Here is a 12,796-nt window from a genome sequence, read left to right on the forward strand (position 1 = left end):
ACCGCGCCGAACACTATTATTGTTAACATAAAAATATTAAATGGATTGAGATAGAGTTAAAGGCTTTACAGCGTTGGTAACACGTTACGATCGACCTGTGGCAATTTTCCACCTTTGACACGTTTTCTCAAACAAAAAACAAGTGTTTGGGGTCTAAATACAGCATTTTTAACTATTTGAGGCCCTAAAAGACGTCCATATGAAGTACCTAACTATTTTCATTATCTTTAAAATATGCATGTATGTTAGCCATACTTTTGTTGATCTTTCCATTTTCTATCATTGTCAAGTATAAGCTACACCTATATTCTCCAAAGGGCATAAATCATAATGTATGTTGTAACAATGAATAATGACTTATAGAAAATAATGAGAGAGTCAAAGTTGTGTAAAGGTAACAATCGATTGGTATTAAGGTCAATGTGCGTGACGTTCATTTAAATAAAGAGAAATAAAGAATATCTAAGGAACGCACAAAACGACAAAATTAAAAATGGTTCAGGCTCGGTTTGTTTGAGCTTGTTTGAAAGTGCAAGTCGCTGTCAACGCCTCTTTACACCGGTTAAAGCAGTATTTAACATTTAGATATTAAATAAGTATTATCATTCATCAATGCATGCCAACATCATTTATAAATCAACTGAATGACATAAGGCCTCATAGTCCATTGTGTTTGTTTGGTTGATTTTACGGCACACCAACAACAGTTCTAGTGAATAACGTTTTCAAAATGAAGCTTAAAGTATGTTAATGAGGTATAAAACTGATGCAGTGAAACAATGAAACATAAACACTTCAATTTCAATCAACATTTGATCAAAAAAAGTATGAAATTGTGTTATTTTGTCGATGATATCACAATGAATTATTCAGTGAGGATGGGAAAGTATCATAACATAATGTAAACATTTTGTATAGCGATTTGATATACACTTTATTAATCATGGCATACAAATTAACATATAATTCAATTTATCAATTGGACTTGTGAATAATAATAAAACAAAAATCCGTTTCCATTCATATTAGTCTGGCATCCAAAAATAACATAAACAAAGTGTTTTACTTTATTACATATTGTTGATTTTGGCCTGTCCTGATGTAATGTGGCCTATCATGATTTAATGAAATCTCTAACTTATAATAAAATATATAGCCAGGTGAAATTGTTTAACGGCACTACAACACAGTTTTAGTGAATAACGTTTTCAAAATCAAGCTTAATGTATGTTCTTGTGGAATAAGACAGAATGAAATGATGACGAAACGAAAACGTACGCTTCCATTTCAAATTAGATTCCAACAATTAGTTGAGTTTGGTTTATTCTTTTACAAAGTATGAAATTGTATGTGTTACTTTGTCAATGATATCATAATTAATGATTTTCCGGCAGATGCTGTCACAAACAACAACATTACATTTATTGATCGATTCATTGTAATATATGATTGTTTGTTCGTTTGTGCGTTTGTTTATTTCGTATTTCACGGCACATAGACACATAACTGGCCATACCGCAAGGGACACTATAATGGTTAACATAAGAATATTAAATTGATTGAGATAGAGTAAAGGGCGTTTCAGCGTTGGTTACACATTATCACAATAAATGATTCAGTGGGAGATTGGAAAGCATCATAAGACAATATAAACATTTTGTATAGCAATTATATATACACTTTATTAAAGATGGCATAGAAATTACAAATAAACAGTGTACAATATGTTGATGTCCGATCATTCCTGTTTATTATGGCTCTTTTGGTCATTTCAGTGGTTTAACTGGTACATAAAAATCAAGGCAAATTTATATAAAGGGACAATTCTTTATTAAAATCATTGCAATATCAAAAGCAATTTTCTTAACAGATCAAATATTTACATACACAAATCACATTTCTAAACTAACTTCTTATATATCTAACTCTTCTTGGCCACAATTATTCCCCTACTTCAAAACGTTCGGGCAACGAATATTTTGTGAATGGAAAAAATAAATGAATTACTGTTATTGACCAGACTAAATCATCAAATCAAAGTTTTAACTAAAAATGTTAGGGCACCGAATAATTTCCAAACTAAAACAAAGATATACTTGCAAAAGACTGGAGCATTAAATACAAGTTTTCATTCAAATGTTAGGGCACCGAACAATTTACAGAATCACAATATATTATGTTTGTTTGTTTGTTTCATTTTACGCCTTTCCAAACAGTATTTCAGTCATATAGGCGGGTAGTTTACAAAATATATACAAGGGACTTTTTTAAGAATTAAAGAATTAACTAATGGTGAATGTTAGGGCACCGAACATTTTGAAAAAAAAAATAAAAAAATACTTTCTTTATTACAAATAAGTTTTAAAAATGAATAAAACTTAATAACTTAAAAAAAATGTTCAGCATTTTTGCGAAATAAGGAAAAAAAGCTAAAAAAAGAAATGAATCATTGTATAAGACTAAAGCATTAAATCAGAGTTTTAATTCAAAATGTCTGGACGTAAAACAATTTCCAAATTAAAGATTAACTGACAATAGATAGAAACATTAAATACAAGTTTACATTCAAAATGTTACAGCACAGAACATTTTACAAAATGAAAACAGAATTATATTCTTACAGTCTAAAGCATTAAAACACATTTAAAGTGATATAAATATAATTCTAACACATCTAGAATTTTTCTAAAACATCTACAGAATAAGTAAGTCTTCTACAATAAAAAATGTAATGGCATTTTACACTTTAAAAATTGACTGAAAAACTTGCAATGATGTTTCTAAAAAAACAAATAATAAAAAAACTACAATATTTAACTAGGTTTGATCAAACAGAACAATTATATTTACTATAACTGGGCAGACTGAAATTAAAGAAAGGCTTTATAGATAAACCCTTTTACAGTTGGACGCTACACTTTCCTATTTTGATAACATCTGACGGACTAAGTGGGATACTGTGATGAACAGTTCTTAAAGCCCTTTGGGACTAAATTGTCTAAATGTATGTCTTCCATATTTTCTTGTCCTCTTGCTTCCTTTAAGACATCGAGTACTTTGGTAATGGTCATTAGGCTGTACCTTTTCTACATATTTACATAATTTTGTATGTGTTTTATTTATTTCGTTTAATGTAACCATAACCATTGTTAGAATTTCACTTGGCGGGGATTATTTTTACTTACACTTTTATGTAATTCAGGAACATGTTAGGGCTAAGATTGAGATTTGGCGCGTCCAAAACCGGTTTAAACTCCCCAGTGGTTTAACTACCACTGACCGTTTCATGGCGGTACCCTCTGTGTTCCTTCACTTGTTTTTTCATGTCTGTTTTGTTACTTGTTTGGGATGTTCACATGTTTCGTGATGTCTGTCTTCTTGGATTGTCGTTTACGGTAAGTATTTTCTTAATTCCTTCCCCTCACTCATTTTACCCCTCCCCCCCCACACATACACATTTTCACCCTTACAGCCTTTATCCTTTTAATTCCGTTATGGGCCCGTTTTAGTTTAAATTATTTCACATTACATGTCCCACTCCTTTCACCTTTATGTCCTCTCTAGGTTTTTTTTAGTGTGTCGGGGGTCGCGTCCTGTGAACGTTGCCTTTGCCTTGTTGATCTTTACTCTCATGAAAATCAAGGGTTGTTAAAATATTTGATGAAGTGCTACAAGGTTAATGATTGGCCACCTATTATATAATCTACAGTTAAAAATTTAGTATCACAAATCAGTATTGTTATGGCACGAAACATGTTGCTAAATTCAACAAAATCAAAGCTCCAAATTATTCTAAAAGAATGAACATAGACGTCTTGCACCATGTACAATTTTCAAGAACAAAATGATTCAATTAGTCTGAAGCATTTTAAAAATTTCTTAACAGAAGTTGTGGCACTTAACAATTTGCGAGATTTCATCAAAATTGACATTTATTATACTTTAATATAAATATTATTAAATTAAATATTTTCCCTCTTACAACCATGTGATAATTCTAAGTATAAAATGATTGATTAAACTTACACAGGGCAGTTTGTAAAAAGGTTTTCTTAATGCGTGTCACAGCACTGAGGATAATGCTAAATTTCGTAAAAAAGAAAAGAGATCAATAAGTACGTCGTTATGAATAATATGAATTACAAGGCTTGATCTAAAATAACCATGCAGTACTTTCAAGTATAAAATTAATCACTCGCATTTTGCTAATTTGATAACCTTTTTTATATTAAATATCAATAGTTTTGAAAAATATCACATTGGTATTTTGAAAATGCCCCTTTCTAATAGTTCTGATTACTGGAACATGTCGAAAGTAGAAGTGTATGCATAACATATTAATACAATGTTACTAAGACTACTACGGACAGAAGCCATTAACAAAACTGAACTTCAGACTTAAGTAATATTTTGAACATGTCATGTTTGCTGTGACCTAGACCTTCAAGATAGTTACCCAAGTGTTGTGCGCGACACGTCATCTCAATATGGTGATCATTTCTGTGAAATAGTTATAAAATCCGACTTTAAATAACCAGGTTATAGGCTGGACAGGATTTTGCAGCAAGGTCATGCTGAGAACTTGACCTTCAAGGTAACGAGCAAAATGTTGCGCGCGACACGTCATCTCAATATGGTGCTCATTTCTGTGAAATGGCTGTAATATTCGGCTTCAATTAACAAGGTTATGGGTCAGACAGTATTTTGCAGCAAGGTCATGCTGTGACATTGAGTTTCAAGGAAGCGACCCAAACGTTCTGCGCGATACGTCATCTCAATATGGTGATCATTTCTGTGAAATAGTTGTAAAACCCGACTTCAAATAACGGGCCGGCCGGACGGATTGACAACCCGGCGATTATATGCTCCCCGGGAGCATAAAAAATCAGACAAGATGAACAAAGAAAAGGGTTCGCATAAAGTTCTTGTTTCTACAAGAAGATTTGAGCTACAGACTCAATTGACATTTTAAATGAAAGCCCTCATCTCATTTTCTATTTGAAAGTACACTGTATGTGTATAATGCGTTATTATTTCTGCCGAAAACATCAAGACCACAAATTTAAAACCTGCAAAAAGTAAAGAAAACCCATGTATTTCCACAATGTCACCTTGCATGTTTTTTTAAAGTCATTTAGTTCATGGAGCTTAATATAGATGGTGAAGAAATCTTGACGTCACACAGTTAAATTATTTTCCCACAAGTTATCATATGTCGCTGGATTTTGCGAGGTTTGATGCATCCTGGGTTAAATTAGCCAAAAAACCTACTAATTGAATTCCCGGAGGTACATCAACAAAAAAGACTAAGCATATTCTACTTATATAAGAGGCAATAATTATTTATTCTTAAACGTACAAAAACACACTTTTCCACACAAATATTTTTCCGATGATAATCCATGTCGGCAGTGTAAGAATTATGCGCAGATATCGGCGAAGATGAACAAGAGTAAGAAAATCGGAGACTAGCCGGAAAGCCCGATTATCACCGAAGCACACAAAGAATAGTGGGTCTGAATCTGACTATCTTTTTTTCTGAGCTTCCTATCCGTTGTTGATATATCTGTTTTTATTTCTATCTCTGTTCATCATGATGCCTTGGATGGAAATCATTCAATCCGACTTCCATTGAACACGACATCTACCTGAAAGAAGAAATGAATATGAAAATGATATGAATAGCAGCTAGTTCCCAGACTAATAACTCTTGAATGCTACCATTCTGTGTTTAATCTTCCTTTGAGTTGTAATTTAATACTGTATATAGCAATCTTTTAATTGGGAGGTCTAAAATGACAAAAAACAAAATTTGAATTTTTAACATAGATAAATTGTGGCACTTAAAATGGAGAGGCATGCACAAAATCATATAGACATATAACAGATAACAGAAGGGACAGAGCATTGCTTTTTCAATCAATTTTATTGGATAATACACATCACATGATTTTCATAGCTTCATGTTCATAAAGTAAAAACAGTTTGAATATTAAGTTTTTCTCACATTATATTTTGTTGTTTTGATTGTTGCCACTTGCGACATCACGAGGAGGCGTTCTCTAATCCCATTATGTGGTTATTTGACAAAAAGATGGTAAGTGGTAAGATGGGCAAGTTAGACTATGACTGTAATTTTGATGGCGCAGTTATATAACATGGCAATATCATGAACCTTGTAATGATAATTATGAGTATAGATAGAATTTAAGAAATATCAAACTTGCCGCTTTAGTTAAACCATATCCATTTCAAAGTCCAAGAACTTGGAAATCATTGGAAGCCAGAGTTCTACAGGATCATGTACCTTGTATTGAGAAGTAGTGTGTAAATTATGAAGCCATTAGTATTTAAGAAAAATCCAACTTATCGTTTTAGGTTAACCGCATATTGACGGACGGACAGTTCAATTACCACATGCCCAGAGGCATAAAAATGGTAAAATAAATGATTTATATGTAAAACTAATTACCTTTTAACACCAGTTTTTATGTTTTCACTCTCTTTGTAACACTCTGATCCTGTCCAGTTTGATGCATATGTTTCTTAACCTGATCTGAAGACTTTACAAGGCTTAATTATTTAATTATGATAATAATTATAAATGTTCAGTTATGTATTCATATGTATATACAGGGATAGTACGAGTAACGTTACAAAGACCTGCCACCTGACAGCATCATTCTCTTTTCTCAAAGCCAGATAAATCAATAGTCAGTATTTTTTCCCAATTTTCAAAACAACCTGTGGCTTTCTGAAGGGGAAAAAATAGCGCGATAAATGAGAAAAGGGGGAAAACCTTAAATCAAATTCCAACAACAAAAAATGGAATTACCCAAACTTTTTATGTAAGAAAATATCAGTTCAATTTAAAATGCATGGTACATAGCAGAGGCTATATATAGGGACAGATTTCTGTCTTCTAGATGATATAAGTCTGATGCTGTTAAGTCATGGTTCCTGTAAGTAAGAGCACAAGGCATTTTAGGGGGAAATATTAGCATTTTTATAGTGGAAAATATACATTTTTTGGGCTAGGGGAAACAGCCTTTATTCGGCTTTAAAATATAGTGAAAAAAATCACTGATAGTCAATAATTAGATGAAAATGTTTCAGAAAATTGCAATTATTTATAAGTTAAAAGAATGGTAATAATTATGCAGACATGGCTTTCTGCCTGTTACATGTGGGGTTCCCCAGGGCAGCATCCTGGGTCCTCTTTTATTTTTGTGCTATGTAAATGACATGAGAATTAGTATAGATCAAGAATGTAAACTTATTCTGTATGCCGATGACAGTGCAATTCTTTTTGCTCACAAAAATCCAAGTATTATTTCTCAAAAACTTGGACAAACACTAGAGTCTTGTTCATCTTGGCTTGTAGATAACAAATTGTCACCTCATCTAGGAAAGACTGAATGTCTTATTTTTGGTTCCAAACGTATTCTAAAACAAGTTAAAGAGTTCAAAATTGTTTGTAATGGACATACTATTGAATCCACAAAATCTGTTAAATATCTAGGTTTAAATATTGATGATTCTTTGTCAGGTGAATCTATTGTTAATTGTATTCTTACAAAGGTGAATTCACGTCTTAAGTTTTTGTATAGGCAAGCAAATGTTTTAGATTTTAGGACAAGAAAATATTTATGCTCAGCACTAATACAATGTCACCTTGATTATGCATGTTCTTCTTGGTACCCGAGCCTGAACAAGTGATTTAACAAGAACTGTCGGAGGACAGTAACGCTCGACTATTCGAAAATTTGTCACAAGGGTGTTTCATTGAGTATAATAATGCTTACCTATATGAATACATAAAATTGTCCGAAAAGGTACAAACTCTTTAAGTTTCAATACATTCCCTTCAGTAGTTATGGAGAGACAAGCTTACATGCAAAAACTTTACCAAGAATTCATGAGTCGAAAAAGGGGCATTATTATGCAAAAAAAGCAAATCAGAGTTATGGGACTTGTACCAATCATCTTAGATAATCACAGAGACCAAGTGTGTGAAGTTTCAATCCATTCCCTTCAGTAGTTATGGATATACCAGCTTACATGCAAAAACTTAACCAAGAATTTCTAAGTCGAAAAAGGGGCATAATTATGTAAAAAAGCAAATCAGAGTTATGGGACTTGTGGCAATTATCTTAGATAATCACAGAGAACAAGTGTGTGAAGTTTCAATCCATTCCCTTCAGTAGTTATGGAGATACCAGCTTACACGCAAAAACTTAACCAAGAATTTCTAAGTCGAAAAAGGGGCATAATTATGTAAAAAAGCAAATCAGAGTTATGGGACTTGTGCCAATCATCTTAGATAATCACAGAGAACAAGTGTGTGAAGTTTCAATCAATTCCCTTCATTAGTTATGGAGATAACAGCTTACATACAAAAACTTAACCCCAGAATTTCTAAGTCCAAAAAGGGGCATAATTATGAAAAAAAGCAAATCAGAGTTATAGAACTTGTGGCAATCATCTTAGATAATCACAGAGAACAAGTGTGTGAAGTTTCAATCAATTCCCTTCAGTAGTTATGGAGATAACAGCTTACATACAAAAACTTAACCAAGAATTTCTAAGTCGAAAAAGGGGCATAATTATGAAAAAAAGCAAATCAGAGTTATGGGACTTGTGCCAATCATCTTAGATAATCACAGAGAACAAGTGTGTGAAGTTTCAATCCATTCCCTTCAGTAGTTATGGAGATACCAGCTTACATACAAAAACTTAACCAAGAATTTCTAAGTCGAAAAAGGGGCATAATTATAAAAAAAAAGCAAATCAGAGTTATGGGACTTGTGCCAATCATCTTAGATAATCACAGAGAACAAGTGTGTGAAGTTTCAATCCATTCCCTTCATTAGTTATGGAGATAACAGCTTACATACAAAAACTTAACCCCAGAATTTCTAAGTCCAAAAAGGGGCATAATTATGAAAAAAAGCAAATCAGAGTTATGGGACTTGTGCCAATCATCTTAGATAATCACAGAGAACAAGTGTGTGAAGTTTCAATCCATTCCCTTCAGTAGTTATGGAGATACCAGCTTACATACAAAAACTTAACCACAGGGACGCCGACGCCGACGCCGACGCCGACAAATGGGTGACTGCATTAGCTCGATTATTCTGCGAATAGTCGAGCTAAAAATAGGCTTCAAATTTGTCAAAATAAAATTGTTACATTTATACACGGTATGGGACCTAGAGATAGTGTCAATAATGTTATTCTTGCTAATATGTCTTTACTAAATGTAGAAAACAGAAATAAGCAATTACGTCTTAATCATGTTTTTAAAATTGTTAATAACCAGTGCCCTTCATACATGATAGAAAATTTTATACCTGTTCGAGACATTCATTCTTATTCAACTCGGTCGAATCAGTACAATTTTAGGGTCCCAAGAAGTTATGGGAAGGATATTGTAACTTTTTTTCAAAAAGCAATTAATGATTGGAATTCCTTACCAACATACATAAAAAAATAAGATAGGAGATTTCAAAAGCTCTGTAAAGGCCCATTTACTAGAACAGTTAGGCTAGTAAATCATAATTAAATCCACTAGTATGACTAGATATTGATCTCATTTTTATTGTTTTCTTTTTAGCAAAATTAATGGAAATACTAAAGTTTGATATTTTACGTAAATGACATCTTCCAGTTTCCAAAGTTTTGTATTTTTCAATGTTTTTGTGTTTTATATTGTATATTATAGTTAGTACATATCCAAGGATCCCATTGGAAATAAGCCTTCGGGCTTTCATGGCTTTCTATACATGTTTCCACTTACGTCCTTACATTTTATTAAACTAGTAAATTGATATCTAGTCATAGGAAAGAAAGAGTTTTAGATTTTGTTTTTAGTTATAATATTTTATTATTTAATGGGCCGTCTGTGATATTTATGTCTGACAAACTTCCGAAATATTTTATTACAATTGTGTCATAAGTTTTATATAAAATGCTTATGTGTTTGTTTTATGTATTCATGTATGTGTGTTTTAACCTGAATAAATATCTATCTATCTATCAAGATTTATATCTTTGATGCATAATCTATATCCCTGCACATGATTCTCTGTTCTTAATTATATTGCTCTTTAAAGTAATGTCAATAAGAAACATGCGATTCTCGGTTTTATTATTTTTTTCTCAGGAACAACTTTCTTAACTGCTAAGATGTAGATGTAAGACTTATAAACCAATAAAAACATCTACAATTCTGTAAAATTGTCAACATCCTGCATAAAGTACCCTTATATGGTGCATTCAACACATAAATTCCAATATTTCCTAATGCAAACTTCAGATATTTCTGAACTCTTAACAGGAATTTCTTGTCTCCTTATTAAGCATATAATTAATTCATATAGTAATGTAATGTTACATTTATGACACATGGACATATGCTCACAAACACATACATAATCATTTTAATTATTACCTCTGATACTTCTGTTTCTCTTTCCAGTAGCCTTATTTCTTCTTGAATCACACAAAGAAACTGTTCACTTTGTGCTTGTTTTGGCAAACGATCCAGAATTCATATCTCTCTAGTCTCTTCATTTGAAAGACACTGGTTAAATGTTCTTTTTCTACACTATCATAAAATTGTTTCCATTTATTCAATGTTGTCGGCTTTTTGAACATGTGTTGTAAGCTTTCAATTTGTCTCATTTGGACGACACAGTCAATGTTGTAATAGTCCAGGACCAATCTTGTTGGTCTGGCATCTGGAATGTAACTTAAAAAGTTACCACTTAGCTGTGTCCATTGGTGGTCATGCTGATCTTTGTAAAATATATTTACTGCCTGATCCGATTTTGTAAACTTGTAATGAAGCGATCTATTCACAACAGAAATTCTATTTACAGCTGGGGCAAGCCATCCTTGAACATTCAGCATGTCTGTGAGTAGACCCGTTTTTTTGGAAAAAGAGCTAGAAGTTCTGCAATGTCTGTGCAATGTTTAGGATATTTTGCTGAATGCACAGTCGACATCTACATGGGTGTGCCCAACTATTTTTGACAATGACAATGTGTTTATTCGTTATATAAGGCCTTCAGCCAAAAATACAATCAGATTGAAATAAAAATATATATGAGAATTATATTAGAAAGGATAAATGTACATGTAAAGGAGTGCAAAAATTTATGAATAAAACCTCTGAGATTGACAAGATCATAGACGCATGAATTCTGAATTTCAAATCCGTCTTAGAAAAGAAATAGAGGATATTTGTTTAGTTCGGTGTAAGATCGGAGTATATTTCACCGAGTCTGCACCAAAAGGTATATTTATATGAACTTTTGGTGTTCACAAGGTGAAATATATTTCGATCTTACACTAAACTAAACAAAATTTCTTTTTATTATATGCAAAGAAACGTTTTAAAAAGACATTAAACCTTATACTGAATGAAAAACGCGCCAAATAATAATACAACGTAACGTATTTTATGTCGTCACGTCATTAAGTTGGTACTCAGTTCTGTGCACGCTGTTTCAAACAGTGAAATTACCAGTTTTAAATCACTGATATATTTCTATAAACCACCGAAAAGCATGTAATATTTATGTATAATTGCCCAAATAATTGATGATAGGCTCTGAAGACATGTTGTTTTAAAAGATGTTAAGACATGACTTCATTAATACTGATGCTAACTTGGTAAATAAAACAAGTAAATCTGCCTCATTATGTATCATTCATATTGATGGAAATTAATGTAAATTGTGACGTAAAATAATACCCCTTTTCAAATAAAAAGGAAAATAACTCATAAATACACTTTAAAGTAAAATAATTACCAACTAAAAATGCTGTTGTGAAGTAAAAAATCCGGAAACAAAGTGATCCCTCGGAAGCATTAATCACAACAAAATTACATAAGAATTGCAGACTCGGTTTGACTGAGTCTGTACATGAGGGATACTGTATAAGTGCAACATCCCTCACGCCCACTAGCACCGGCTTGAGCGGTACTCAATTCTCAACACTTAATAGCTGGCATCAATGAGTTTTTTTATCACTTAAACAAAGTCAGGAGCATATACTCAAATAAAAGGTATTTCAATTTAACTTTGCTATAAAGGTTGTGAAAAGTCTATTTCAACAATCTTCTGATATTGCTTGGTAACGTCATCATGAGTATCTTCCTTTGGCAGCAGCGGCGTCTCATCTTGGGAAGTATAATAGTTTACGTCTCTGTTGTTTTCTTTGTGAAATGGTCTTAGTGACTGACTGTTGTAAATCTCCCGTTGAGTTTCCTGTTGCATCTAACAGATCGTCAATAAAGGTTGTGTTGTATGTATCCACATGGCATATAAATATTCTACTACTAAGATGTTGTTCTGCTACATGCCGTTTAAGATTTCTTGCTTTAGTGAATCTTTTCTCACAACTTTCGCAGGATGACATGTGATTCTTATTATTACTCGACTCTTATTATTACTCGACTCACAGATAAAAATATGCAATGTATTAGCTGTTTATATAGCAATTTACCCCCTTAAAGACACGTTTTTTTCATGAACTACATGCTTATGTACTACTACCTGTCTTACCTGTGTAGTAAATTTAATCTCCTTTATTTTGTTATGTAGATATAAACTCCTGAGCGATGTATAGTAAAACATTACTGATTTATTTTTATTTCATTTATTGTTTAAGACATATATCAATTAAAAAGTAAACATAAGAAAACTGCACACAACATTTTATTTAGATTGTTTTATTTTTTATTTATGAAATAAACCACTAACTTACAATGCATATTTCTATAGTT

This window comes from Ruditapes philippinarum, unplaced genomic scaffold (assembly GCF_026571515.1).
Source record: "Ruditapes philippinarum isolate M1 unplaced genomic scaffold, ASM2657151v2 ctg2000_1_1_1_1, whole genome shotgun sequence".
Taxonomy (NCBI): Eukaryota; Metazoa; Mollusca; class Bivalvia; order Venerida; family Veneridae; genus Ruditapes; species Ruditapes philippinarum.